Source organism: Pezoporus occidentalis, unplaced genomic scaffold, assembly GCF_034315485.1.
Source record: "Pezoporus occidentalis ecotype Australia unplaced genomic scaffold, CSIRO_AGI_Poc_V1 ctg104, whole genome shotgun sequence".
Taxonomy (NCBI): Eukaryota; Metazoa; Chordata; class Aves; order Psittaciformes; family Psittacidae; genus Pezoporus; species Pezoporus occidentalis.
This window is the reverse complement of record NW_026912822.1, coordinates 603,154-617,886: the sequence shown is the minus strand read 5'-3', so window position 1 is coordinate 617,886 and position 14,733 is coordinate 603,154. Positions and strand designations below refer to the sequence as shown.

Here is a 14,733-nt window from a genome sequence, read left to right as displayed (position 1 = left end):
CTTTTTACTGATGATTTTCCTACTCGAAACGGGTGGTCCATGTTGCACAGCCCTCCTGCTCAGTGTCACGCTCTGCCCCCCAAAACCTTCTCTGTGCGTCTTTCTTTGCAGACCTGGTGCAAACTAGAACTAACTCTGGGCTGGAGTCAGAGAAGTAGGGGAGGTAACAGACCACTAACCCCATGTCTCCCAACCATGCCCGGTGCAGTGCTCTTGTTCCATCATACATGTGCGGAAGAGTGGCTTTGCAGGCTCTTCCCGATTTTCCTTTACCAGTAGTGTCTCTGTCACAGTCAGAACTTCTTTGTCTCCTACTCGAGTTTCACTACCTGGTGTAAATGCAAAGAGGATGTGCTGGGAGGGGCAAAGTCAGGGGAGGATTACTGAGGTATTGCTACGGCTATTTCCCAGGCAGTGAGTGCAGAGTCCCTGAAAGCGTTTATGCTAATTGCGGACTTTAACTCCTGTTCTGGATTTAGGCTGGGGCTGGGCAGCTGTGGGCTCTTTTCAGTTAATGTCCTCCCCTCCTCGCCTCACCATGCTGAAGGACTAAGCTCTTCTTTGTATGAGAAATGTGAATTCCAGCCCTGGGGACAGGATCCGGTTCTGTTCCCTGTGCATTCACTGGGGTCCTGTCGTTGATCCCGGTGTTGCAAAGTCTGGATCCAGACATGTCTTCTGATTATGAGAGAGGAAGAAAATTAGTAGGATGATTATTAGGAATATTTTTTGCTGAATTTTACTGAGTGAAGGTGAAGGGAGCTGATGGCTGTTCAGATGAAACACTATTTCAATAACTAGCTTACATCTAATGAATGTGTTTGAAGTTCTTGAAAAGTAGATAGTTTTAAAGCAGATTGATTATGGCAGGTTGATGATGGGAAGGCATCCCAAAGTGATTTCCTTTATTCTAGGACATGACATGGCTGATGTTTGGAGTGATCTATAAAATTATTAGGGTGATCCCAACTCTATGCTCAAGTGTGTGTCAGTCTCATCACAGTATTTGACACAAGACAGTCCTACCCATAACCTCTCAAAGAGGCAGGTGATGGAGTGGGTGACATGCAGGCAAAATTTTGACATCATTCTCAAAGTAGCACTAGAGCAGCACAGAGAAGGCTGTACAGTTACCTAATGTGCTAAACTTTATGGCTTAATGAAAGAATTCCGATCCCAGGTCTGTCAGTCTGACATCCTTTGCACCATCCTCAATGCTTTCTTGATATTTGGTAAGCTTGTTAGAATTATCATCTCAAATACAAGCAAAAATGTCAAGTGAAACAGGGGCAGCTTTTCAGTCCACTCCTATTCCATCTGCATGTCTGTTGCAAACTGTTGCATTTACTGTTGGTTGCAAACAACCTCTTCTGCATAAATTGATAGAGTTTTTCAGTCACTTATTAACTGCAAGAGTGTGAAATGCCTTACCTGCACTAATCTGTGCCAACGATTGCAAGAACATTATTGACACTGAGGTAGACTGAGGGGGGCATTGACAGAGTGGTGGCAGCTTTATTACCAAAATCTTCTCTGCTGGTGTATCAGGAGTAGTTTTTATTCAGCTGAGAAAGTTAGGACAGACGAACCACTCAGCTCACAAAATATGAGAGATTGTAATCTCTTCATGCACACATGAAGGCAATGCAATCTGGAGGCTTCGTTGTAAAGACAATTCTAGAACCTGTTCTGGGCTTGGACACTGACCTTGGGCAAACCATTTCCTTTCAGTTTTCCAGTTTCAGAAGTGGGGATGAGAACTATGCCTCACAGGGTCTTGTGGAAATGGCTTGTTTAGAAACAGAGGTTTATAAAGCACACTGGAATTTCCATGCAAAAAGCTCTGTGTTGTTCTAAGGTATGGTTACCATGTGGGAACACACAAAGGTGCAGAAGTTTCTGAACCTTTTGCCCTCCATTTCCAGGAGGGTTCCACTGACTGTTGTGGGGCACAGGGTCCGGCAGCCACTTCTGTGTTCTGCAGTCTTCAGGGGGACCTTATAACTAGATCCCCTGTACCTGAAACTAGCTTTACTGATCTATCCATTTTGGAGTTGGAGGGAAAACTTCATACTACTGAACTTGATAATAATTTCCATTTACTAAGAGTTTGGAGCACATGGAGCTAGCATATTAAACTGTCTCTGACTGCAGTGCCTGGCACTGGAACAGAGGCTAGCTGGTGCCAGATACTTTGGTGGACAAGATACTGACCACCTGCAAGAATGTCTGATATGGGTATGACAGTTAGTAACCAGGTTCTGGTTTTTGGCTGTCAAAAAATGGAGGGGCAGGGGCATGAAACACAGCTGTGACGTTGCAGATAGAGATATGCAATATGCTCTTGTCCAGAAAGCATATGCAATATGCTCTCTTATCTTGTTGCAGGTAGAGATATGCAATATGCTCTTGTCCAGAAAGCATATGCAATATGCTCTCTTATCTTGTTGCAGGTAGAGATATGCAATATGCTCTTGTCCAAAATTACTCTGACCACCCACGAGAATGTCTGGTATGGGTATGGCAGTTAGTGCCCGGGTTCTGATTTTCGGTTGTTGAAAAATGGAGGGGCAGGGGCATGAAACACAGCTGTGACGTTGCAGATAGAGATATGCAATATGCTGTTGTCCAGAAAGTGAGGGCTGTAGTGCTGTGTCCTAAGTGTGGAGGTACATTTAAACCATCGCACATCAGGACTTGTCAGTGTACTCGTGGTTATTGGTGGCACTTTGCATGCTAAGAGTGACCATTCCAACACATTGCACAGGGAATGGGAATTTGTGATGCCACATACAAAGAGAAGAAGACAGAAAAGAAAGAAGGATGGGGAAAGAAAAAGAGACAGGAACAAGGGTGGCAATTATCCCAGCAAAGGAAACATTTTCCAGTAAGCAGTTCTAAATGTGATATAAAAAAAATAACAACTGAAAGTTTTATTTTACTACATGGAGCCCAAATTCTTCCTTTGATCTCTGTACAAGCTTCCTTTTGGCATCTGTGGGAGATCAGTGGAGAGAGGGGAGTGTGTAGTCTTGAATTTATGATGCAGCTCATAGACAGTCATAAAATGGAATTCAGTCCTCTCAAAAAATGAATACATAGCCATGAGTCAACCAGAAAGGAGCACTCACGGTCCTAAAATAAATGCTGAAAATCAGTGTCTTCACAGACATCTCACAACCAAAACAGTATGTAAGTTATCTGAATACTCTGTTCATTGCAGCTCAACTGTTGGCATGTATTTAAAACAAAACCAACCGAAACAACTCAGTGTCCATGCTACTGTCTACAGGAATTCCTGAAGCCACTTGATTTGTGTAATAGTTCACACAACTACACTATTCAGTATCTACAAACAGTTCTCTCAGTTTAACAAGTTAAGAACACAGTAAATAACTCTAATGAGTACCAATAAGTGCAGCACTTCCTTAAATTATGGGATCAGATTAGTAAATTTTGGTAATTAAACTTACTACTTGAAAATAGCTTTAAAAGATAGATAACAGATATAGCAATGTTTCTGAGCAAACCAAATACACAAGAATTCATAGAGCTTAAGATGGTTGATTTCGACATTTTTTGCAGCTGTTTGTCATAAGTAATCCACGTATAGGTCTATTTATCTGCAGAAAGCACACTTCAACTGGAAAGAGTTTGACATCTGATGTTTCTGTTTGCCTATTGTGCTATTGCTGTACTTGGACACTTAATATCTTCAATTAAACTGTTGGAAAACTAGGGGCTTTGGGGTTTTTACATACATCTTGCCAGAAACAGAACATTTAGGAGCAACTGTAGATCATCCGTGCTGTAAGAAGCTCTGTCTGCTCCCTGCTGTCAGTCAGGAAGTCCTTCCAGCACTATGACACTGCTCAGAGCAGTCCGCTGGGTTTTGCAAGTAGCAAAGCTGCTAACCATTACTTGTCTCCACTTAGGAGGACATCTTATAAACCAGAACAGTGGTTCACAGTATCCTCTTGCAAACAGAAGGGAGAGCTGGTCCCTTCCATAAAGTGCTGAAGTTGTCTCATGCAGATTAGGTTAAGGAGATGAAAGACAGTTCATGTTTCCATTTCCTGTCATCATCTCCTCAAGGCAGAGTTTAAGAGATTTAAGTCCTTTTTCATCTAACCTGTGTTTTCTGCTTTCTGTTCTCTGTGCTTTATTTTTGTCTTGTAACATTAATCTCTTTGAAAAGTGGACGTTTATTTCCCATTCCTCTTTTTCTACCCTCTGGCTCACAAATGGCCTGGCACCATTTTCTAAACATTTGCTTGTGAAGTTTCTTTGTTTGAGAACTGCCTGTGCTGAAGGAGTGCCACTGAAGACAAACTGTTGGAGGAATGTAATATGGGGAGGTTTCCTCTATCCCCATTACTCCTGGCTCCTCTAGTACCAAATGGAAGCATCAGGAGGGGATAGGAGGAGACTGATTTTTTTCAGTGAATGCACAACAGATCCGTGTCTCCTACACCAACTGTTAGTGTCAAAGCATCCAGCAAACTCAGGAGCTCTCCAAGAGCATCTGCTCATGGCTGTGGTCCCATGGTCCATTGCACAAAACTTTTCCACAGAGGCAAGGCAAAAAGGGAAGTTGAGGCCTGGTGGTGATGGGTTCATCAGTGAATTTACAGATTAGTGACTGAGGTAGCAGGTGGGTTGTTCATCCAGTCTTGTACTTAAATCCTTTTTCAAGAAGTCTGAGCTGATCTACAGCTTGCAGATGGTTTTGGTGGCACCCCTTTTCCCAGAAAGGCTCAGGTACCTTTAAAATACCCAGTGAGTACCATTTCAGGTGCACAGCAGTATGGCACATAGCCTGCAGCAGCTGTGCTCCAGAAGGGCAAGGATCTTTTGCAAGTTAAATCAGCACGTCTTCAGGTGCAGTTCTCTGATATTCTAGTGAGACATGGTATTAAATGTCTAAACTAGTGCCTCAGTAGTTGGTACTTGTGGCAGGGGTTGGATCCTTATTCCCATCTTTTGCCACCTTTCACCTCACTGCTGTGCAGTGCAGTGCACGTTTCTGCTCAGCTCTGTGGTGCCACTTGAAACCAAGCTGGAGGAAGCCATGACTGAATAGGTGCTCATGTAACATACTCAGTCTGCTATGGTAGCTACTTTCAAGATGGCCTATTTAGCTGTATGTGTTTTCCAAACATGTAATCATTGGTTCTTATTAGGACCTTTTGACGAACCCTGAGCAAGTCAGCTGTCCTGCCACAGTAAGCCCTGCAACAGCAAGCCAGTCTTCAGGTATCTGTCTTTGTTAGAATGTTAGAATGTTTTACCTTTAGCCTTTGAGGAGCGATTGAACTAAGCGGTACCCAGTCTACACCAAGCCGTACGCTCTGCACCATGCAGCGTTACAGCTGTTCAGATGCCATTCTCACTACGCAAGTGTTTTGTAAGTATTTTGAATCGTGGAGGTGGCTCCTTCCAGGTGACTTTGTACCGGAAAGACAACAGTTTGCTCAAAGGACTACTAATGTACAGCACATTGAAGTCCCACGGGTGTTCTATGTCTTCTGCAGAGCCATATATTTTGCAAGACTGTCATATTCTTGCACAAATTATAAAATGTCAAACCCTGCTGATGAGTTTCCTCAATTCAGTGGCCTTCAGCCTCGGGAAAATAAACAGATTTATAAACTGAGCTCTAATCCTAAATCTTCTGCTGCCTGTGTTTATTATTTCAGGGAGCCTGTTTGCAGTCCTTATCTTACCTTAGGGAGGCAACTGTAATTCTCCTGGTTTATGTATTAGAGATTGAAGGGGCTGAACAGAGCTAGCGAATGACAAATCTGGTTTCTAAACAGCAGAAATAGGTTCCATCTGTTGTGCCACAATGTCATTTAAATACATTACTCCATATGATACCCTTGTCCAAAGCATTGCAATAAGGATACAAATAGTAATAACAACAGTGGTGTGTGAAGGTATATCTGAATGAATAAGCATGAATTCTTGATATGATTTAGACTTTCATCTTTAAAAACACATCAATAGCAGATTATGCTTCTTTTACTTCCCAGGATGGTCTTAGGTTGAGGAATTGCAGCAGCTAGCTAAGGTACGATTACTGCTGCTTCCATTTCTCAGGAAGCAGTGTTTGCATAGTTAATGATTTCTGATGTGTCATGTCCATTTTCATGGACATTTGCATACATAAACCTTTGAAAGCAGCCTCCGTCAGAAAGATTTGCTTAATCTTAAGGAGATTCTCTATGAAGTAATGCAGCACAGCATCAGTGCACTGGTTTGCAGAGATGAGATCTCAGCCCGCTAGGCTAGCTGGATGGCACTTCTGAGGGTGGAAAGATCTGTCCCTCAAGTGGATGATGAATATCTGAATGAGTCCAGGTGAGCAAGATGGAGAGAAGTGCAGTGATTCTCCTTGGCTAGATTTCCTGTGAGCAGTGACAAAGCTGAAGATACTCGGCTAGGGGCCTGGATCTAACCTTTTTTCTGTACTTGTCAAACTGGAATTACTCCAGCTGAAGTAGGACATGTTGTATCATCAGCACCAGGCAATGTAGCTGTCAACGCAGTGTGATGAGAAGCCTTGCAGTGGTAGCACTGAAACCAGCAGTAGTGAGAGGGTCTGGAGCAGATGTGGGGATGTCACAAGAGGCAGTGGTGGGTGGGAGCTGAGGCTGGCACTGTCCTCTCTTGCAGACCTGCCTAAGTGAGAAGAACACCATGCCTTCCATGGCTGTGAGAGTGAGGGTCAGTAAGGTAAAACAAGGGCCTGCAAGACTGAGCTCTCCCCATTTGTTGTGGTGTTGTATGAGGATGGTGTGCTTTCCCTATATAATGCTTGGTTCCTTGCTCCCCTCATAAACTATTCCTTGCTTTCTACATCAACATGTTATTTGTAGCAATAGACTTATTGCCTGTTAATGCCACTGAGTCATAGCACTTAATTCCCATAATTCTAGGTGAGGACTATTGCTGATTATAGCTGCATTTGACATTTTTGTAGACCCTTTAGGTTGGTGGCAGTGCCTAGCAAACGACACTAAAGATGCCAAAGACATCCTGCGAGAAGAGACTATTGACAAAGATTACTATTGAGGAACAAATTATTTTAATGCCACTATATCAAAATAATATAAATAACTTATTTTGAAATGACTTCTTTTTCCTGAAAGTGTTATACTTTCACCAAAATATCTTTCCTATAAGCAATGTCATGATAGTGTTTGCAATTGCTAGAGTGAAATCTTATTCTAGGCGGTGATTCGTAGTAGTCTCATTTTCTTATTCAGTACATCTGTTGCCATATTTATCAGGGTGATGGCTGCAGTTACTAAAGACTGAAACAAATCTTGGCACTGTGGTTTATTAACATTGCAAGACCAGTGGAGCTGACGCAATGGTTTGTATCCTTTCTCTTCATGTGCATTGCATAATTACTGACTTGTAATTGAGAATTATTGACAGTTGTGCCAACAAACAAAAAGGTGTACAGAAGAGTGTAGCTGAGGGCACACTGAGTGCACAGTTTGTTCTGATGACTTTCTGTTGCCATTAGCAATTTGCTAACTGGTAGGTAAGACTGAAGGGATAGCCATTAAAATCAACGACATCTTGTAAATTATAAAGAATATACTTGCACACAACATATGTGGAGTATTGGTTTTATAGGCACTTTTTGAAACAGCCCTACATTATATGGCCTTGTTTGAAAGCTCTGCCTGTAGTAAATCAGAGCATGTTGAAATAGTTGTCTCAGAAATAACAAAAGTTGGCTTGATTGAGCCAGGGTTTGAACATACAATTCCGGACAGTAAAAACAGTTGACGACAGCTTGGCATTCAGATATTGTCTACCATCCAAAGATCTAAAAAGGTTTTTAAAAATGTCTAATTACAACATAATGGGTTACCGTTTTTTATCAAGGATTATCAAAATAGAAAAAATACACTGCTATAATTTCAGATTCATATTTCAGTTGTTGGGTACTTACATTCCTATTATGCTCATGTTTTTTGATCTAAATATGGGGTTTAGATGGCAACTTGAATTCGCTTTTGAAAAGTATCTCATTTCCAGACCAGGATGAAAAGTGAGAATTTTTTATGAGCATATAAAACATTTAAAAGCCTGAATATTTTGTTTCTCCCTGGGATTTGTGCTTTTAAATTTCTTTTGCCTCTGATAATGTTCTCTGATTCAGGCTGTAGTTGCCGCCTGACACATCCATGTCAGTTACACTAATATTATGCCACCTTCTTCAGAAGCATAGCAACCACAAAAATTCTTCAGGAAACATTGCAGGAGCAATAACTAGGAAGTTCTAATTCTTAATTAAGCATGTAACATGGCAGTGCTGGCATGTACCTAACAATGCACATTTCCTCCTAAATGAAGGATTTTAGGTGAGCAAGAGTTCACATCCTGCTGGAAGAGGGATTATGAGATATATACCTCTTAATTAAGGGAATACAGTTTCACTGGAACAGTGGCGTTAAATAACTCGCAGATCTCATTTTTTCTTTTATATGCTGTGGACTGATAGAAATTGAAGATGAACACAGTGATAAAGGGATCTCTCTGCTTTGCCTGTACACTTTGCCCAGTTTAAATCGAAGTGCTATCGTATTAACTTTATGGCATTGTTTCATCCAAAAAGTACATGGAGTATAGTTTTTCTCTTTCCTCAGTACCTGCCAGCCCCCTTGATGTTTCTTATAGTTGGGGAAAATACCTGTGGCAATTAAAGTTCACCTTCTCCCAGTGGCCCTCAGTCATCAAAACCCCCGCTGGAGCCACAGGCAAGTGGGCGATGTACAGTGCGGTCATGTACATCGTGGCATGTAGGGCTGGGGCTGGCTTCACTGTTTATTACTCGACTTGGGCAACTGCAAAGGTGGCATAAAGCTGTTTTTATTTCACCTTCTCTGGGCTTATGCCAAGAAAGAATCTAGGCATGACTTGTACAGCAACATTTACGTATGTGTAATTGTTCACTGCAGCACGTAGCCCCTTCTCAGTCAGATGTTTAAGCTATGGGTTGTAACAGATGCCTAGATTCATTGCTTGCCGCTATCTTTATTTTTTATTAATAAAGTAATAAAATCTTTATCTGCATGGACTGTGTAAATCTGAAGGAGGCAAACAATAAATCCCTCTTCCACTGCTTATTTAATTTGTACAGCCCACTGCAGTCCTGACATCTGTTTAACACAGCGCATGTTAATAGGTACAACCTAAATGGTTTGGAGTAATAATTACGTATAAAAATGTACAGATGTCCTCACTTCAAACAAAACCCATAACTGTAATAAAATGACAACCCTTATCCCTTTACTCACTATGCCTCTATTTTTCCTAAATGCTTGAAGAAACAGGAAGGATCTTGTGGCTCCTTTGCAGGTTGCCAACTGAGCTGTCCTTGTTGCACTATCTTCTTGGACCACTTTTTCAGACATATTCTGCCTGTTTCAAGACTCTGCATCGATACATATAAAGTTACAGTAACAGCTCCTGATACGGTATTGTTCTAGGAATATATTGCATAACTGTGTAAATAAGCATTGCATGATAATGCGCATCTCAGCTAGTTGAGAAATCAAAAAGTCACTGTCATTTATTCTATACTGTGATGAAAAATGAAAAAATGGTTGAATAGAGCAGTACAGATTGGAGCTCATGTCGTGGAGCTGAGCCAGTTAATTCTTCAGCTCAGTGCCACCACGACTGAAGTTATTTCAGCTTATTTAAACAAAATAGCTGTGATTTGAGGAAAAGCTCCTGCTCCCTGGTTACAGGATGATTTAATCATGAATAAGTAATCAGTTAAAATTGATAGCAGGTTCTGAAATTTGAATTAACTTTACACAGCTTTTAATGTTCAGAAATTTCTATCAGGAATTAATTTCCTTTGCAGTTCTTCATGTATTGTTTGCTATTCCATAGTCTTAAACTATTAGTTTAGAAATTAGAAAGCACATATGCAACTACTGGACCCTTTTAAGGTCATCTGATACCAAGAGAAAGAAGCTTTCTCAAATGTTATTTTTCTGAACAACTATCCTGCACCTTTGTTCAAATCTGTGTCCTCTTTTAATCCATCTCCAGACTTCTGGTACTGTGCATTTTTCACACACTGAACCAGGATTTCCTCTTGTCACACCTTCCCCACGTTGCTAGGATTGATTCAGTCCTCTTGCTGCGTGGTCTGGCCAGTGGCAGAGCACGTTCGAAGGCTGGTGCTTTGCAGGCAAGAGTTGTGTTCTTCAGCCTAAGTTAACAGCCCTGCCTCTGGACCCTGACCAGGGGTCTGAGCAGTCTAGAGTGCAGGTACATTCACAGACAAAACAGCAGGTTCTTGTGGTTCTGTGTGAATAGAGTAGAGTCTGAGAATGTTTTGGATTATACAGCTCTAGAGGAAATGAGGATAGTGTTTGATAGAATAAGTGAAATGATGTAAATCAAATCATGGAAGAGTATTAAAGTTGTATTAGGAAAGTTGTTGGTTTTTCTTCAAATACGCAATGCAGTTTTGGGTCAAAAAGAGGAAGACCCATTTCATGGTTGAATGATCATAACCTAATGTGCAAGTGGCTTACTTCCTAGGTAGGATGGCCCAGTTCTAGCCTTTCAGCCAGATCAGGGCCAAGTAGACCTAGCTGGATTCCAGCAGGTGTGTATGGCAGACAAGCACCCATCTTACCAATGGCACTGGCCTCACTGATCGCTGACCAATGTTTCTTACATTTCTAGCTTAAAACTGGGAAAGTTCTTGCAGTTCTTCCGATGTGGAATAGAAAAGATGACCTAAGTTCTCTCAGCATTCGCTGCATGGGGGAAATTTCTTTTACATAGCTTCATTATAGGGATGGCTGACGTGTGGTTTTGTAACTCCAAGTGGCACTTATATAGTAAACAACTACTCCTTAGACAGGTGTAAACCAAACTCCTGATGTTTTTCAGCACCACCTAGGTTCTCAACAGTTAGATTTTTTAATCAATACCTAAATATATGATTAGTAGCCTACTGGGCTTTCCCAATGCCCCTAATCACCCAGCTCTTTCTAGGCTTCAGTTCCCAGGTCTGAGGACCCAAGTCTGGAGCGTTCATTGAGATGGCAAGTGACAGTGGTATGTCATTAAACCGTAGTCCAATACGTTTTCTCTCACTAAATCTCCATTTCTTACTTTCAGTTGTTAATTTCTTCATTTCCTATTGTTAGCAATCATTGTAGCTGTCTTTATTCAGAAATTTGTTTTGCTGGAGGTATATCAGAAATAGGTCTTTATTTATAGGCATACATATTTATAGGCCTATATAAGACGCTCTGGCTTAGGGAAAGCTAAACTAACTACAATGATTCATGCATTTCAACATGTGTCAAATGCATTAACAGCAAATGATGCTGCCTGCCTCAAGGCCTGAACTTTTTAAGGTTAAGAGCTGTGTAAACCATGCTGGATCGGAACCCATGTTCCAACTGCAAATGAGACATCATTTTTCCCCCCTAAAACCTGTGTTGTTTTAAAGCTGCAGGTAAAGACTAACCTGGTTATTTTTACTGGGATGACATGATATAAACTTCATCCAATATGGCTATATCCCAGAAGACAGCATAGCTGACAGTCTGACTAGCAGGGCTAAAGCCAGGAAGAACAGGCTGGCAGACAGAGACACACTGCTGGGTTTATGTTACTCTAAACACATAAATATATTAAAGACCTGAATATAAATCAAAGTTTATAAATTCAGAAATATTAGTCACCCAAATATGCAAATAAGAACAGTGATGGTGTCTGATTCATAGTTCTTGATAGAAGATATGATGACAAACACATATGACAAGGACAACTGAGCTAAAAAAAGGAAAAAGAGCAACTAAACTTTCTGGATTTCAGCAGTGTTCCTCTGTTTTGTCTCCTACGTGCGGTTTGAGCATTATCTCTTCCTGATGGTCTTCATGTACGCACAATAATGTGTTTGGGGACATTTACCCAGCCCTTCAGTCAGGATAGATACAGAAAATCAGTATAGGTTTTTAAAAGCATTCTGGATATGTATACGTCAGTCAGTGGAAAATTTAAGCAGCAGAGAGAATTTATAGGCCTAAGAACATAGTAGGCTTGGAAAAATGCCTATTTTAAAAAAGAAAGTAGTGATGAATAGTCATAACAGTAAAGATATTCATTGCTAATGATGAGACTTATTGGTAGAAAGATGAAGTCCTTGGGGCTTGAACAACTTCTAACTGTTGGAGATGACAGTGGGACCTGGGGTGGGAGGTGCATTATCCCAGCTCAGTGTATCTTGTTCTGAAATACCCAGGGTGGATTTCTGCTGGAGAGAGAACCCGGGCAAGTTCTGCAGAGGTGTGGATCTATATATTTCTGTGTCTGTACATAAATGTTGGTGCTTTTACCGGAATGCTGATAATCAAAATATCTGTTAAAATATTCCCTCCTTACTAAGCTCTCTCTAAAAGAAATGATAGAAATTTTCTTTTGTCTCTCCAGAAAGCCCTTTGTAGCCTTCCTCTAAACTCCGAAGACACTTATTGTCCCCTGATACTGATACGCCAGACAGAGCTATTAGTGCTGAGCATCCAGACAGAGAAATTGAATTTACAGGCTCAATATTTTAAGGCTTCAAAGAGCTGAAGGGGTGGAGAGATGCTGGCATGAAATGGTATACTTTTCCTGATTTCACTTTTGGGAAATCAAATAAACATTTGCAAATAAAATAATTAAAGCATTTTTCTAAAATTAGGTGTATAAGCATTAGCTGTTCATTATATTCTCCCACTTGCAAATTATAGTGAGGAGCCATTTGTCTTCCAAGACTGTGGTAGCAAGGCTTAATTCTATGTTTATTAGGAAGTCTTGGATCCTTGGAGAGAAGCTGTAAGAGGAGTATGCAGTATCAGGATCCTAATTTTATGGATAACAATATCTGTTATTTTCTTTTGCTGAGGAACAATGACTCAGTCTCAACACTCTTCATCCTCCACAGAAGAGGCCAAAGCTAATTGTTACTGGCTGGGGGAGCAGAGATTCCTTTTGCTGCATTCAGCATAATAAGTAAATGAAGCTGTCAAGAAGTAAGGCATAACCAGTGAGCACTTGAAGTCTTAACTGATGTACTTGTTTACAGGAGTGCCTGCTACTACTGTTTTCTTAGCGATGTTTTTGTTGCAAATGGGTTGAGCTCAGAAGGAGGTTACAAATGCTAATGATAGTTTTGTGCTCTCCGATTCCTTGCAGAAAGGCCATGGAGGGGGTGCTTTGTTTGATTTGAAATGATTTCCTTCAGCTTTGGAAATAGCAAGAGACAAGAGTATGCTGTCTTCTGGAGGTTTAGGAGCAGCGTGCCTTGGTATTTTATCATTTAAAAAGCTGATTGTGCTGAGGCTTTAGCAAGGCTCTTTCCAGTGTTATTGCATAAAACAACAAACAAACAAAAGGGCTGGACAATTTGATTAAAATTTGCTGCTCCTGGTCTAAATGTTTGTTGCCTTGACTTTTTCACTGCCTATGTGGTATTTTCATAGAGTTTTCTAGCTTACAGAAATCCAGATTAGCTCGTGCGTGTTTCCGTGGTACACCTTAGGTTTGTCTTTTCATTAGTCTGAAGGTAAATAATATGGCCATTATTTTCCACGGATAGATTTATTTTAAGAGTGTTCACTTTGTATCATACTAGCTCTTTTGGCTGTCTAACGATCTGGTAGACTTGGTCTTACCGAGGGTGCATTTTGAGTACTGAATCTGTACAGTCAAAAAGAGGAGAAAACAAGATATCACTTTAGAGAGGAGCCTCAGGAGGGTTTGAGAATGAGTTTTCAGGTGCAGTGTTTGTACTTCCCCTTGTAAGTATGGGCAGCTCTCATAAAAGTAAGGTATCAATGAAATGACCTCTTGCTCATCTGTATTTATTCTCCTTTTGAGGTTTACTCTTTGCTCTATTCAGTTTGTAAGTCAAAACAAAGTATCACACCACTGCTAACGCTGCAGGTTTTAGCCTGCTATCTGAACATCAAGCCAGGCTTGTTCTGCTTCACTACAGTAGCACCCACAGGAAAAGGACTCTGGATCTGGAACTTATCAGTGTTTTTTGTTTATGCTTAAGACAACTGTACATGTGACCTAGACTTCAACTTTTACTGTGCTGACACTATAGGAAACACTTCCCTTGTCAGTAAGTTGATATGTCAACAGCAGAAGGAGTTGCAAGAGTTACAACTAGCGGCTACTTTTTTGGCTATTTTTCTGGTCGATTTTTTTAGATACTGTAAGAGAACTGCCTAAAGAACTGCAGCTCGACAGCTCTGCTCAGGGAGTTAATGCCTCTACAACCAAAGTTCAGATGACCTCCAGCAGAACTCAGTGTCATATCCTTCTTATCCTATGACAGTTACACATCTGTAGCACATTCTATACACGTTGGCTTGCCTTATGCCACCGGCTTGTGTTATGCCCTGAGGAGCTTGCAGTAAAACTGTCATGGGACCTGCAACTTCATAGATACCTTTCCTTTACCCAAATACTATGCATGTCTTTTGCCCCACGTTTACTGAGAAGAAACAAGCCTCTGAGTCATGCAGTGATTGCATCCCCTGAAGAAACATGTCTGATTTTTTAAGATCTTGTAAATCTATCAAATCTCTGGGTTTAAGTTTGTTATTTACATCTCCCTGTGCAAGTCTAGGGAGATAAGAAGAGAAAACAGTGAGTTAGCTGTGCTTGGGATTCTCGCCA

General features: G+C 41.0%; 1 protein-coding gene across 1 annotated transcript in view; it reads left to right on the top strand.

Annotated features, from left to right (window-relative positions):
- The window catches only part of CASR (calcium sensing receptor), a 71,635-nt gene that overhangs the window by 952 nt on the left and 55,950 nt on the right, over positions 1-14,733 (top strand). The window lies entirely within an intron of this gene.